At 34.2% G+C, this 13422-nt stretch overlaps 1 protein-coding gene and 1 long non-coding RNA gene across 2 annotated transcripts in view; one reads left to right on the plus strand and one right to left on the minus strand.

Annotated features, from left to right (window-relative positions):
- LOC107589398 (uncharacterized) overlaps nucleotides 1-13422 on the minus strand; it is a 45752-nt gene that overhangs the window by 17376 nt on the left and 14954 nt on the right. The window contains exons 3-4 of the mRNA XM_016277818.1: nucleotides 8750-8833; nucleotides 4672-4703 (exon numbers count right to left, since the gene is read on the minus strand). The gene's annotated coding sequence lies outside the window, so the exon portion shown is untranslated. The remainder of the gene's footprint in view (nucleotides 1-4671; nucleotides 4704-8749; nucleotides 8834-13422) is intronic.
- LOC107589400 (uncharacterized) lies at nucleotides 3757-8172 on the plus strand. Its single transcript, XR_001609673.1, has 3 exons — nucleotides 3757-3767; nucleotides 4002-4007; nucleotides 8103-8172. It is a non-coding gene; the product is annotated as an uncharacterized lncRNA (long non-coding RNA).

Below are 13422 nucleotides of genomic sequence, written 5' to 3' on the forward strand. Positions count from 1 at the left end.
ATATCTGCCATTCTCTCTCTCTTTCTTTCTTTCTTTCTCCCCCCCCCCACAGCAATGTCTGGCACTCGAACGCAAGAACAGTCATAACACCTTGTGACTGATCTCAAGGCTTGGAAGGGTGTCTGTGTGTGTGAAATGGAACAGATGAGACAATATGGGATAGATGAGGAGATTGTGAGTTAAAGATAATTTCTGAGAGAGAGAGAGAGAGAGAGAGAGAGAGAACGAGATTCCTCTCCCAGACAACAAAAGCTCGGGGGTGATTACCCTGCAGTAATGAAAAGTGTCACCAGCCATCATGCTGCATTATACCAAACTCCTTCCTTTGATTGAAAGATCTGATCTAATGGCAGGTTGGAATGACTCAATTAAGCCCGAATGAGGAAACTCTGTGCATGCATGTTAGGCTACACCATTTCAATTCAGACTAGCACGTCATATGATACATTCATAAGAGCTCGCAGGTTACATAATAATCTAAAGACTCTTTAATAATATACTGTGGGGAGCGAAAATCTGAGAACAAGCTGGACGTATGGGTTTTAAACATGGAAATAAGTAGGAGATTTATTTAAAAAAAATAAAAATAATTAAGACAAGTTATGACCTAAAATTAGTAAATAAAAGCATTTAATATTCTGTTCTATTTCTATAGGTCACTAATCAAAAAGTACATTTGTAACTGTTTCCCCGGGTGTCGCAGCATTGACTGCCTACTGCTCTGGGTGTGTGTTCACAGTGTGTGTGTGTGTGTGTGTGTGTGTGTGTGCACTTGGATGGGTTAAATGCAGAGCACAAATTCTGAGTATGGGACACCATACTTGACCACACGTCACTTCACTTCACCTTAAATCCACAGCGAGTATATAATCTCCAGGATCTGAACACCATCAGCCTGTGCACGATAAATATTCATGATCCACATTGTGAATTCATCAAACACACACTGATGATGGAGCTGAATAAACAAACAAACAAAGAAGTTACACAACCAATCAGGGCCGTATTGAAAAGGGAAACAAACAATTAGATGGATTAATCAAAAGATAACGAGCCAAAACACCAGAGACAGACGAAGTGTTTGGAAGAACAGTCAAGTGAGCAAGAATCAGGCAACATGACTATGACAGAAAGTGCAGAATACCATGACGTACTTTTATGCAGTAAAATAAGGATGGGGATCGAGGTGTAGCCCTGTTTGCAAAAAAAAACGTCCTTTGAGACACCTGTTCTAGCATGCAATCAAATTAATGCATAAAGATCTATGGCGCATTTGTTCACAAGTAATTCTCACTGTATGATCAAAAATCTGGAATTTTCCATTTAATCATAGCTTTTCTTGAGGCTACGCATGGGAGGTTTTTATTTGCGCAGGTTTGTTTATGTGCACAAGACTGTTTCTTTGTTCTCGAATCTGTCTCCATCCAGTCTCTCCTGGGTGTGATTTCTCTGTTTCTCGTAATGTGAGGCTGAACGTCTTGGTGTGCATTTACGTGTCTGGAAAAGAACAACGACAGGCACAGATTGCTGATATGTGCTCTTTTTATCTCTTTTTAGAGGAGAAGGGCAACGCAATGCGGATCCTGGCAGACCGTGTGAGCGGCCAGACAGAGGAGGAGGAGACTGTAATCATTCATAAGAGTGCTGGAGAGATGATTGAGAGGCTAATTGCAAACACACTGACCTCACAACTTAAAACCCATCCTAATATCCTGCTATTATTATAATGTATGTGCTTGAGAAGAAAAGAATGGTGGTTTGCACCTGAAAACACATTAAAATGAGTTAATTAGCAGATTATGGGTAATGGAAAATGGATAATGAAGTGCTACCTAGTTTTGTCCAAAATACTGAGGAAAAATGAGAAGAATGAGTGCCACAGCAGTGCTATTTCTCCATGTACTGAACCATAAATACTTGTGTGAATTGATTTCCAATGATAAAATTCCTTCCCCTGTTGCAGTTTTATCAGCTATTGTGTGCTTATCTTGAGTAAAAAGGTGAGATGCTTTACCAACATTATTTGTCGGATTTATCTGCTTCCACAAATTCTTCTCCATTAAAAGCAATTCAGAAGTATCTGTGTACGAAATAAACATTTCATATCAACACAAATTGCTGAAATAATTATATTATATTATATTAAAATCTTCTGTGGATCCCGTAAGATTTAAAATTCTTCTTCCAGCAAACTCGTGTCTGTTGATATTTATCAACATGTAGAATACATTTTTTATTCTGATTAATACTTTCTGAGCTGTTTAGTATTATCACAATAATTAAAACAGCCACAAAAAAACGTATAATTTAATTTTGAAGTGACACAAAATATCCATCTTATTGTTTTTAGAAAAATGTATTTTATACAAATTGATTTATTATAAAAAAAATATTTTTTCAAATTACTTATATATGCTGCTTACTCATATGCTACTCATATGTTGATGTTTATTAGTAATTCACACAGAAAAAAAATTAATGTCTTATTTAAATCTACACTTTTAGCAGTTTTAGGAATTTCATTCTATTTTTAATTCTATTTCAGTTTCAAATTCTGCATCCTATTTGCTTCAGGAATTGAACTGGAATTTAAAAGGCTGTCTCAATGCAATTCTGAATGTTATCCAATGCAACATAAAACAAGGTACAATTGATCATTTCATGCATCCCTCAGAATCAAACCAATAACTTGACGTTGCTAGTGCCATTCTCTATGCTACAGTTTGAGGTTGAACAACCCTATTAAGTACACAAAACACATTTATCCTCTTGTATATATTTCAATCTGTTATCTCCACCTTCCTGTTTTTAATTAGGAATTTACTAGACTCCGCTGATTTGTTGGAGCCCTCTTGTGGAAGGGGGCACTTGGGCACTCATCCAAACTGGCCATATGGCAGACAGGGGTGACTAACAGCCTGTGAATGATAGTGCAACAAACACTGAAACTACAAAAACAACAACAATGAAGGTGCTTCTGTGCTGATTCAGACCATATATTTCGTTTTCAACCTTGCAGCTCAATTTTAAGTCAAAAACATTTGAAATGCTTGTCTATATGCCGCTGATGGTCATTCATACTCACCTCGGCGTAATGGTGCCACCGCAGGGAAAGCTAGAAGGTTGTACAGTTAACTCCAGGCCGATTATGATGCAAAACCATACAACCAACTACCTCAGCCTGCAGCGCACTGACTCACGGTTTGATTTCTACACACTCTCACAATCAGGTGTCAATAGATTTCATGTGTAATGTCTTCCCCTACTGGATAACTTATGTAAAGCAACACATCATCCACTTGTGAAAAATAGTATTACTGTTACACACAAGCACTTTGCAGGGATTTTATGTTAGCATGATCATTCGACACACGAAAATCACACTGAAATACTCCTATTAAAAAAGATGAATAGTATTATTAAAATTGAAATCAGTAAATGAGCAAACACAAAATAATTAACAGAAGGTTTAGCTTCTTAACCTATTTTGGGATAGTTCACCCAAAAATGTACCATCATCGTGTTGTTTCAAATCTATAAGACTTCTGTTCATCTTCGAAACACAAACAAAGCAAAACCTGAGATATTTCTGTCCCTCCATTGAAAGATCACACAACTAAAATTTCAAATAAACCATATGGAACAAGCGGTTTACTCCAAGTTTTCTGCTTATTAAATATGGTAAATGGAAGCTTAAATGTGCTTTTTGATGTGCAGGAACTACTGAGGTTTGTTCTCGCATCTCAAGCAAGTACAACTGAGCTTTTGTTAACCATATTTGGTGAGCTGTATGTATGTCCACTGATCAACGATTATATGTGAATAAAAGCCTAAATTAAATCTGTCCATCATATAAAGTGATTTTGTCTCTTCAGAAGACTGTTCTATTTATACAGATTTCTTTTAAGATCTCTTTATGACTTTTTTTGAATGGACTTTAAGTGGAAGGACAGAAATCTCTCAGGTTTCATTAATATCTTCATTTGAATTCTTATGGTGAGTAATTGGTGACAGAATTTTCATTTTGGGGCAAACAATGACTTTAAGGAGTGCATTATGGGAATGTATTAATTTCTTATGTCCAGACATGTACATCTTTTACGTCAATGGACAAAAATGATTATTTAATAATAGTCATCAATGTTGTTTTTACAAATTCTAACATTCATTCCGTATGTGAGTTTCTAAGAGCTGGAATGGGTACTTAATGTACAATTCAGGAGACTGGAATGAAGTTTTTCATATAATGAAATATGAAAATACTAAAAAACAATCAGGATCGATCAAGTCATCGTGAATAGTGCTGTTGTTCAAAGGTCGTACTTATTGCACTACTGGAAGCAACCCTTAAGAAAGTCTGATTTTGAAGCACTTGGAAATTGCACAAGCTTAACGAGGTGACTTCAATCAATTTCATATGCAGTTCAAACAAGAAAAACGCCCTTCATCTGTTTCATTTTGAACTCCTGTGTGTCTGAAACCCTGGAAAATGAATCCAGCTTGTGGGTCAATCTATTTTTGCTTGACTCTAGAATGAAGATTCTCATTCTGGCATTTGTTAGCTCAGAAGTTTGTGTAACCACAAACAATTATCAGATCCTTGGCACCCTCCAGCCTTTCATTTAAATTATAGCTCACCCAAAAATACATGAAATGTCAGTATTTACTCACCAACATGGTGTTCCAAACTCATGATATTCATTCTGTGCAAAACAAAAGGAGAAATGTATTCAAATCTACATTCAATTACTATAAATGAGGATTTATGATCTGACATCAGGCACTACATTCCAATCAATAATAGAGAATTTTACATCACTATTTAATGAAAATCATTAAATCCTCCCTATAATTACCAATTTCATAAATGAATCATTCTTTAAATTCGAATCTTTTCCATGAACTTGTTGATCTGATTCACAAAACAAAATTGAAGGATTTGTGTGTAAATAATCAAACTGATATGGTTCTTTGCAAAGGAAAGACACAAAGCTGCTTGGTCTGAATCTCACAAAATCATGTCAAAAACGGAGAAATGTATTCAAATTTACATTCAATTACTATAAATGAGGATTTATGATCTGACATCAGGCACTACATTCCAATCAATAATAGAGAATTTTACATCACTATTTAATGAAAATCATTAAATCCTCCCTATAATTACCAATTTCATAAATGAATCATTCTTTAAATTTGAATCTTTTCCATGAACTTGTTGATCTGATTCACAAAACAAAATTGAAGGATTTGTGTGTAAATAATCAAACTGATATGGTTCTTTGCAAAGGAAAGACACAAAGCTGCTTGGTCTGAATCTCACAAAATCATGTCAAAAACATGTCCAGGTCATATTTAAAACCAAAATCAACAGATTTTTTTTAATATATATATACAAATTTAAGCATATTATTAGGATTATTATGATTCATTGTTCAATGGCATTGTTTTCATAATAATTAAAGCCAATAAATAAATAAATAATAATACAAAATAAAATTACTTATTAAGTTGGAAAAAAAATATTATTTAATATTTCACTTAAATTGTAAAGTATTTACATATCATGTGATAACACCTTTAATTTATTAAATAAAAATATAGTATTAGGATAATAAAAATATCCCTATTGAGAATAAAAGGTTTTCTTTTTCAAGTCAAACATCCCAAAAATAGGGAGGAGGGTTCTTAACTGTCCTAACCAAAATCAACAGATTTTTTTTTTATATATATATATACAAATTTAAGCATATTATTAGGATTATTATGATTCATTGTTCAATGGCATTGTTTTCATAATAATTAAAGCCAATAAATAAATAAATAATAATACAAAATAAAATTACTTATTAAGTTGGAAAAAAAATATTATTTAATATTTCACTTAAATTGTAAAGTATTTACATATCATGTGATAACACCTTTAATTTATTAAATAAAAATATAGTATTAGGATAATAAAAATATCCCTATTGAGAATAAAAGGTTTTCTTTTTCAAGTCAAACATCCCAAAAATAGGGAGGAGGGTTCTTAACTGTCCTGAAAATATTAACAAAAAAAAATAGGCTTAATTTTCTTTATGCAATTTTTTCCCCTCTCTGATTTTTGGGTGAAATATGAAATATTCATATCTCAAACATTTAAATCATTACTTCTACACATCAACTGATGCGGTTTTTGAGTTCAATTCACTCAATGAGCCGTTCGCATCAGTTAACAGCTCACTGGAGGGGAAATGATCAGATTATTACGGTTTTTGAGTGAACCCTTCATTTAACAGGAAACAGTTAATGTTCACACTGCTCTTCTCACAGACAGAGACGCAGACACATATGTTGGACAGCTCTGTTCGTCTGACAATGACAGAGATCTCCAGGGTGAGACGTGAATGCGGTCCAAACATTAACTGCGTGGTCTATTCAGCTCCTTTCTCACTCCCTGTCCTTTTCACAGCCAAACGCATTCATTTTACTGATGCAAACTAAACTACAAACCTAACCGTTGACAACTTGGCCTCCTGCTCTTATGTTACTGTTTAGGTCACTTTTTAGGTTTAATATCTATAAAGACTTTTGTCCTTCCCTCTCTGGCTCGGCTCCACCCTATCTTCCTTTTCTTTCTCTCACTGCCACATTCACAGTCCAATCACGTGCAAATGCGGCATGGTGGTGCCAGTGCCAGTGCCAGCTTTCTGCCAACCTGCATGTGTATGTGTGTGTCTTTGCCAGCACAAATCATTGGGACATAAGGTCACACACTTGTCATGATCTTAATTATGAGACCACACAGTGATGAAGCTGGAACAAATGTTCAGGAGTTCTAAAATGTTTTCATTTTGAGTTCTACATTTCCAAATGTTGATATGGTTTGAATTTTGAATAATAAAAAAAAACAGTACTAAAAAGGATACATTTTCATTTTGTGTAAATGTGTACACAACGTGAAAAAGATTCAAAGTTTATCGCATACATTTAAGTTCAATTTAGGGCCAGTTAACAAACTCTCTCTCCATCTCTTTTACTAACTCGTTCCTTTTATTTCTTCTGTCACTCTTCCTCTACTCTCCACCTCACCCAAACCCATAAGCCTGCCGATACCTTATTCAAAAAGCCAGCGAATGGCAGGTTGCTATGGGAACTCGCTGCTTGGCAACTTGCTGGCTTGGCGATGTGCCCATCGGTTGCCAGGACAGTGTTGTCAGTGGCAGCTAAGTGCCGTGCCAGCTGTGTGCGTCTGGATGTGGATCTCTAACGTGTTCGGTTTGATTGTGAGCATAACTGTAAATTATATGTAACGGGTAAATATGCATTTAATAGCTTTTTTGAGAGTAAAATTATGCCCAAAAATATATATTCATAAAATCCATGTTGAAATTGGAAGTGCTCTATGTTTTTGTCAAAGCAAAGACAGATTTGTATGCGGTGAATCTCACGAAACCATGTCCAAAACATGCCCACATCGTACTTAACACCAAAAAAACAAGAAACGAGGCATTTCAGCAAATTATTATTATTATTATTAAAGACATTTTCTTCTTATTAAATTTACAAAAGTGATTTAGTCAAGAGCAGTGAGAGATTTTCTCTCTTTCGTTGTTTGATTAACATGAATGACAGACAGCAGGAATATAAGACTGCTGTCACTTTAAGAGCTGCCCGCATCCAATATTCTGTTACACATGTGTTTTCTTTCTCAGCTGTTTGCTTTCACTTAAAGGTGCTGTAGGAGATCTTGGAAAATGCTAACTTTAGTCTGATAGCACTGAAAGCGAATGTCCCACCCTCCCTGCAATTCGCCGTCCAAAGCCACGCCTCCTGAACGCATATACGTACATATATCAGATGATCAGAGACAACATTACTACAATACATCATGTGTTATCCACCGGTGAGAAAACTTTATAGCACAGTTAGTAAAAGTACTACAATACCAGGAAGGAAGATCAGGTTGTTGATGTTTGCCTGCCATTCTCGCTCTGTCTGCACAGCGTGCGTGAACGCGCTGATGACGTATCCTGTCTGCGCGAACTGGGTGCGCAGAGGTATGCTAATACATACGTTGACAGGCAGGTAGGAAAGTCAATCAAAACGTCAATCAAAAGGACGAACATTTCTTGCTCCTGCACCTTCCACAGAATATATAAATACAGATAAATACATTTAGACCACTTAACTTAAAGGGGTCATAGGGTGCCCATTTTCCACAAGTTGATATGATTCTTTAGGGCTATCGCTATGTGAACAGACTTTCAACCAGCATAACAAAAAAAATTTCTGAAGACAATCACCTATTGCACCTTTAAGACCTAAATTACTGTGTTTATGAGGATACTTGCAAAGATGGGCATTTTGACACATACAAGTGTGTGTATTTAACTGTTCAAGATGTATAAAGCAGCAAAAATAACTCAGTTCAATACTCCTGAGCACCCACCCCTACAGCACGGTATTAGAGTACTTAAAAGTATCTTTATCGAAAACAATGGACATTTTTATAAGTCAAACATCCTAAAAATTTGGAGTTTAATTGTCATGAAAATATAAGCAAAAATAAAAATAAATTTTCTCTCTGATCTTGTGGTGAAATATGACCATGTTTTAACAGATTTCGAGTCTCCAATATTCAAATCATTACTTCTAAACATCAAAGAAACATGAAATGTTGGAAATCCCCTTCAGTCATAATGTATGACTGAGAGGTCAAGATATAAAAGCAAAGAATGAGAAAGAAAGTGATTTTCAATATTACCGTACATGCTGAAATTCTTTCCATCATTCCAGTCTTGGGGAAGGAATAACATGGATGATTCCAAACTGTAGTTCCACAGCATTCCTGCCATCAGAAAAGACATGAATTATCAATGGATATCGGTATTGAAAGATTTACAGGATAAGGACTTGGCTACAATTTTTATTTATTTTTTTTGCTTTACACAAAACTTTATTGACATTTGTCATATCTTAACTAAGTTTGCCTCTTAAAAAGGCAATAAAATGACAAATTGTTCTGAATGACACATTACAGCCACAGATTGATCAATCTGTCTGTCTAAAAAGTTAATCAATGTTCACTAATTGTGGATGTTCAATGCAGCAGGATTTACTTTAGATGCTATTATCAGTGTACATTGTCAGGTAGTACTTCCATTGTATGTAAGTGCTCCTTGACTCATGTAGAGAGACATAATCGGTAAGCAGAAATTTGAAATGAGGTACACGTCTGTTGATGAAAAAGTCTATAGGTTAAGAGCTGCACTTATCCTGAATTAATACAAATGCATATGTGGCGCACACACACTATCCATTCTTACACTGAACAATACAAGCTAATAAATTCAGACTCTCATATATCTGAATAGTAAGAACGGCAGATGACATATTGCCAAAAAAATCTATGAACATCTTAGCTACATGAATAAAACAACACAAAAAAAGTGAAAGTGCCAAATTAATATCTGTAATTGAATTCTAAAGCACTTTTTTAAAACTACTTTTAAAGTAGCATTAAAAACCCCACAGTAAGCAAGGCAAAGGTGACAGTGACAAGGAAAAACTCCTTAAGATGTATGTAGAGAAAAGGTCATTTACAGAAAATGTATTATATTATATTTATCACACTATGTGTGCCTTGGAAATATATTGAAAACAATGTGTTGAAAGGTCATGACCAGCTTTTTGAGTATTTAAGAATCTATTTATGAAATTCACATGGAAGAATATATGGGGCATTGTAACTATTATACCTACATCTATAAACCTGAATATTCTGTTGATACATTTTTACAGATTAATCTTGAGCAGTACTACTACAATTTTTCCCCATTCAATTTTTTAAGCCTGAAGTAATTGCATCATGTTACTTTTATTTGCACCACGGTACTAAATGGTCACCATATTCATTTACCATGCTATTTAGATGGTCCTCCATGACATTTCAACATTTCCATGGCATTTTAAGTATGAAAAAAAGGAAATTATAGAAATCCATTTTAGCTTGTTTAAATAATAATCAACCTGAATAAAATATTGATCAATTTAATCAAATGATGTTGAACATAAATAATAACAAAAATAAAGATTTAAAAACTATAACTATACCTCTCATGACTTTTATTTTGTAATATTTACTGTATTATATAGAAAACGCCTTTGACACATACACACAAATACTCTCTCAAAATGCCATTCTGTTTTGATAATACTCACAAATTACACCAAAAAGTCTTCTTTTTTTTTTTTTAAACACAGAGCATTTTTCTTATAAAAGAGGCTCTTCAGAGGTTTTCAAGCTTTTGCGGCTTTAATTGTGTCACTTGTCAGGTCCTCCTCAATTCATTCTTTCAGGACAGTGATCAATATGGCATCTGCACCTCCAGTCTACATCATTACACAGCCTGGAGCGAGTGTGTGTGTTTCTCTGTGTGTCTTCAAACTCTTTTTACTTCTAAATAGTGCTGTGTTTTGAATGAAAACGTATGTTTAAGGATGATTGTAATTAATGATAAAAAACCTTTTATGTCTTTTGTATTTGAGTTGGAGTGATGTGACTTGTTTATGGCGTGCGAGGCTGAGTGTGTGTTGGCAGTAGTCTGAGCAGTCTGTGTGTCCTTGTGTTTGCACAATGCGGCAGAGGGCGGAGAGCTAAATCAATAAGAAACAAATGAATTCAGATCAATATTGAGTCGAGTGATGGATAAAAGGGGATGAAGGAGAGAAAGACTGACAGAGGGCGAGAGAAGACGGGAGAGAGGGAGAAAACGTACAAAGAGCCTCTTAGCCTCACTAATGCACTAATGCAACGTAAGGAACATTTAGACTGGACCTTTGAGTTAAATTTATTTTAAAAGTCTGCTTTACAAGTATTTATGGGCTAAAAGGTGGCATTGCATATAAATTACTATACCTAAATTTGTCATTTTTGTAATACATTTAATTCTCCAAAAAGGTAGGTAATGGGGAAGCCAGGATCTGAGCTGGTTATTCTCTTTGATATCATCCTTAAAAGAATTCACCATGGTAACCATAATTTTCCACAAAAATGCCCTAGTAACAACAGTTATCATTAGTACTGTAAAGCATATCCATACAAAATGAACACTGTGGCATCACCATGGGATCAGATGGTAATACCATGGTACTTTGATATGACAATACTGAATTGTCAGCATATATTCATTTGAAGTACTATGGCATTTAGGTAGCAATTCAGTAAATACTATGGTCCTTTAAAATAAAAAAGAATTATGGTAATCTGTTATAAAAAAAAAAAATCTTGTTTTATTTTGATTTAGTGATTATTGTATTTTGGCAATTAAACACTGTTAATTTTTGCAAAGACTGAACATGATGCTTAACATTAAAATAAATTCCAAAAACGCTATTTCAATCTTTTTTCTGCTGATAGTCAGTAGGATTTTTTTACATGTTTTTGTCATGTTTAATACTCTTAGGCTACAGCTATTTGATTAATACTGTGGCATCACCATGGGATCAGATGGTAATACCATGGTACTTTGATATGACAATACTGAATTGTCAGCATATATTCATTTGAAGTACTATGGCATTTAGGTAGCAATTCAGTAAATACTATGGTCCTTTAAAATAAAAAAGAATTATGGTAATCTGTTATAAAAAAAAATCTTGTTTTATTTTGATTTAGTGATTATTGTATTTTGGCAATTAAACACTGTTAATTTTTGCAAAGACTGAACATGATGCTTAACATTAAAATAAATTCCAAAAACGCTATTTCAATCTTTTTTCTGCTGATAGTCAGTAGGATTTTTTTACATGTTTTTGTCATGTTTAATACTCTTAGGCTACAGCTATTTGATTAAAAAATACTATAAAAACAGTAATAATGTGAAATATTATTACAATTTAAAATAGTAGCTTTCTATTTGAATATATTTCATAATGTAATTTATTCCTGTGATGCAAAGCAGAATTTTCAGCAGCATTACTCCAGTCTTCAGTGTCACATTATCCTTCAGAAATCATTCTAATATGCTGATTAGGTGAACAAGTAATATTTCTTATTATTGTCAGTGTTTACGCTGCTTATTTTGGTGTATTTTAACCTGCAATCTTGATGTTCATGACTAGTCAACTTCCAATTTCTTTTTAAAGATCATTTTTTCAGTCCACACTTCAGCATAATATTTTTGTTAAAACCATGACACATTTTTTTGTCAGGATTCTTTGATGAATAGAAAGCTAAAAAAACAGCATTTCTTTGAAATAGAAATCTTTTGTAACAGTTAATTTGATCGATTTAATGTGACCTTGAAGAATAAACGTATTCACTTTTTGAATGGCAGTGTATTGCAGAAAATGGGAATTTGACGGCAAAAGGTCTTAAATTATGGTCTATATATGATGAAATCCTTGTAAAACCACAAAGCCCAAATCCACATCTGCTCACCTCCCTTTCTCTTTTACACCCATCACTTAGCAAAACCGCCTCGTCTGTTTGAGAAGATCACCACAGACTCTTAAACATGATTTCAGCCTTGTTCAAGTCATCACACAGTCAGCCATAAAACACATATCTATAAGTTTCAATTTAGCTTAACGCAAGTCACTATCTGAGGCAATTTCACTGAGGTACATTGTATGTATTTTCCCATGAACTCAGATGAAGAGAATGAATGGATCGCTCAAAAAGCCTGGTCACAAATCAAGAAAGAATTTATTTATTTATTTTCTTGCTGCACTAAGTGAGACGTGCGTATGCGTGTGTGTTTAAGAGGACATTAAAGGAGGGAGGCAGAAAAGGATGAAGGGCTGGAAATCTATAGTAATTGAACTATTTTGCAATCAACATTCAGTTAAACGAGTGACTCATGCAGCTGAGGGCAAGAGAGAGAGAGAGAGAGAGAGAGAGAGAGAGAGAGAGAACAATGCAGGGCGAAGAGGGAGACAAGAAAAGGACAAGTATATAGTGACGGCAGATTTGGTAGCAGCCTGCATTTTTAAATGTCGTAGAGCTTTGAAACTGAACTTAATTATACTCACACTTAATTAATCTTCTTGGTCTATGTGTCTTATTTCTATGGCAATTTCAAGGTTTTGTGTATTAAAGGGATAGTTCACCCCTACGGTAACACTTTACAATAAGGTTCCATTAGTTAATGTTAGTTAATGTATTAACTAACATGAACAAACAATGAAAAATACATTTATTACAGTATTTATTAATCTTTATTAATGTTAGTTAATGAAAATACAGTTGTTCATAGTTAGTTCATGTTAATTCACAGCGCATTAACTAATGTTAACAAGCACAACCTTTGATTTTAATAATGCAGTTGTAACTGTTGAAATTAACATGAACTAAGATTAATAAATGCTGTAGAAGTATTGTTCATGCTTAGTTCATGTTAACTAAAGTAGTTAACTAATGTTAACTAATGAACC

Source organism: Sinocyclocheilus grahami, unplaced genomic scaffold (genome assembly GCF_001515645.1).
Source record: "Sinocyclocheilus grahami isolate Dianchi unplaced genomic scaffold, SAMN03320097.WGS_v1.1 scaffold116.1, whole genome shotgun sequence".
In the NCBI taxonomy this organism is placed as follows: Eukaryota; Metazoa; Chordata; class Actinopteri; order Cypriniformes; family Cyprinidae; genus Sinocyclocheilus; species Sinocyclocheilus grahami.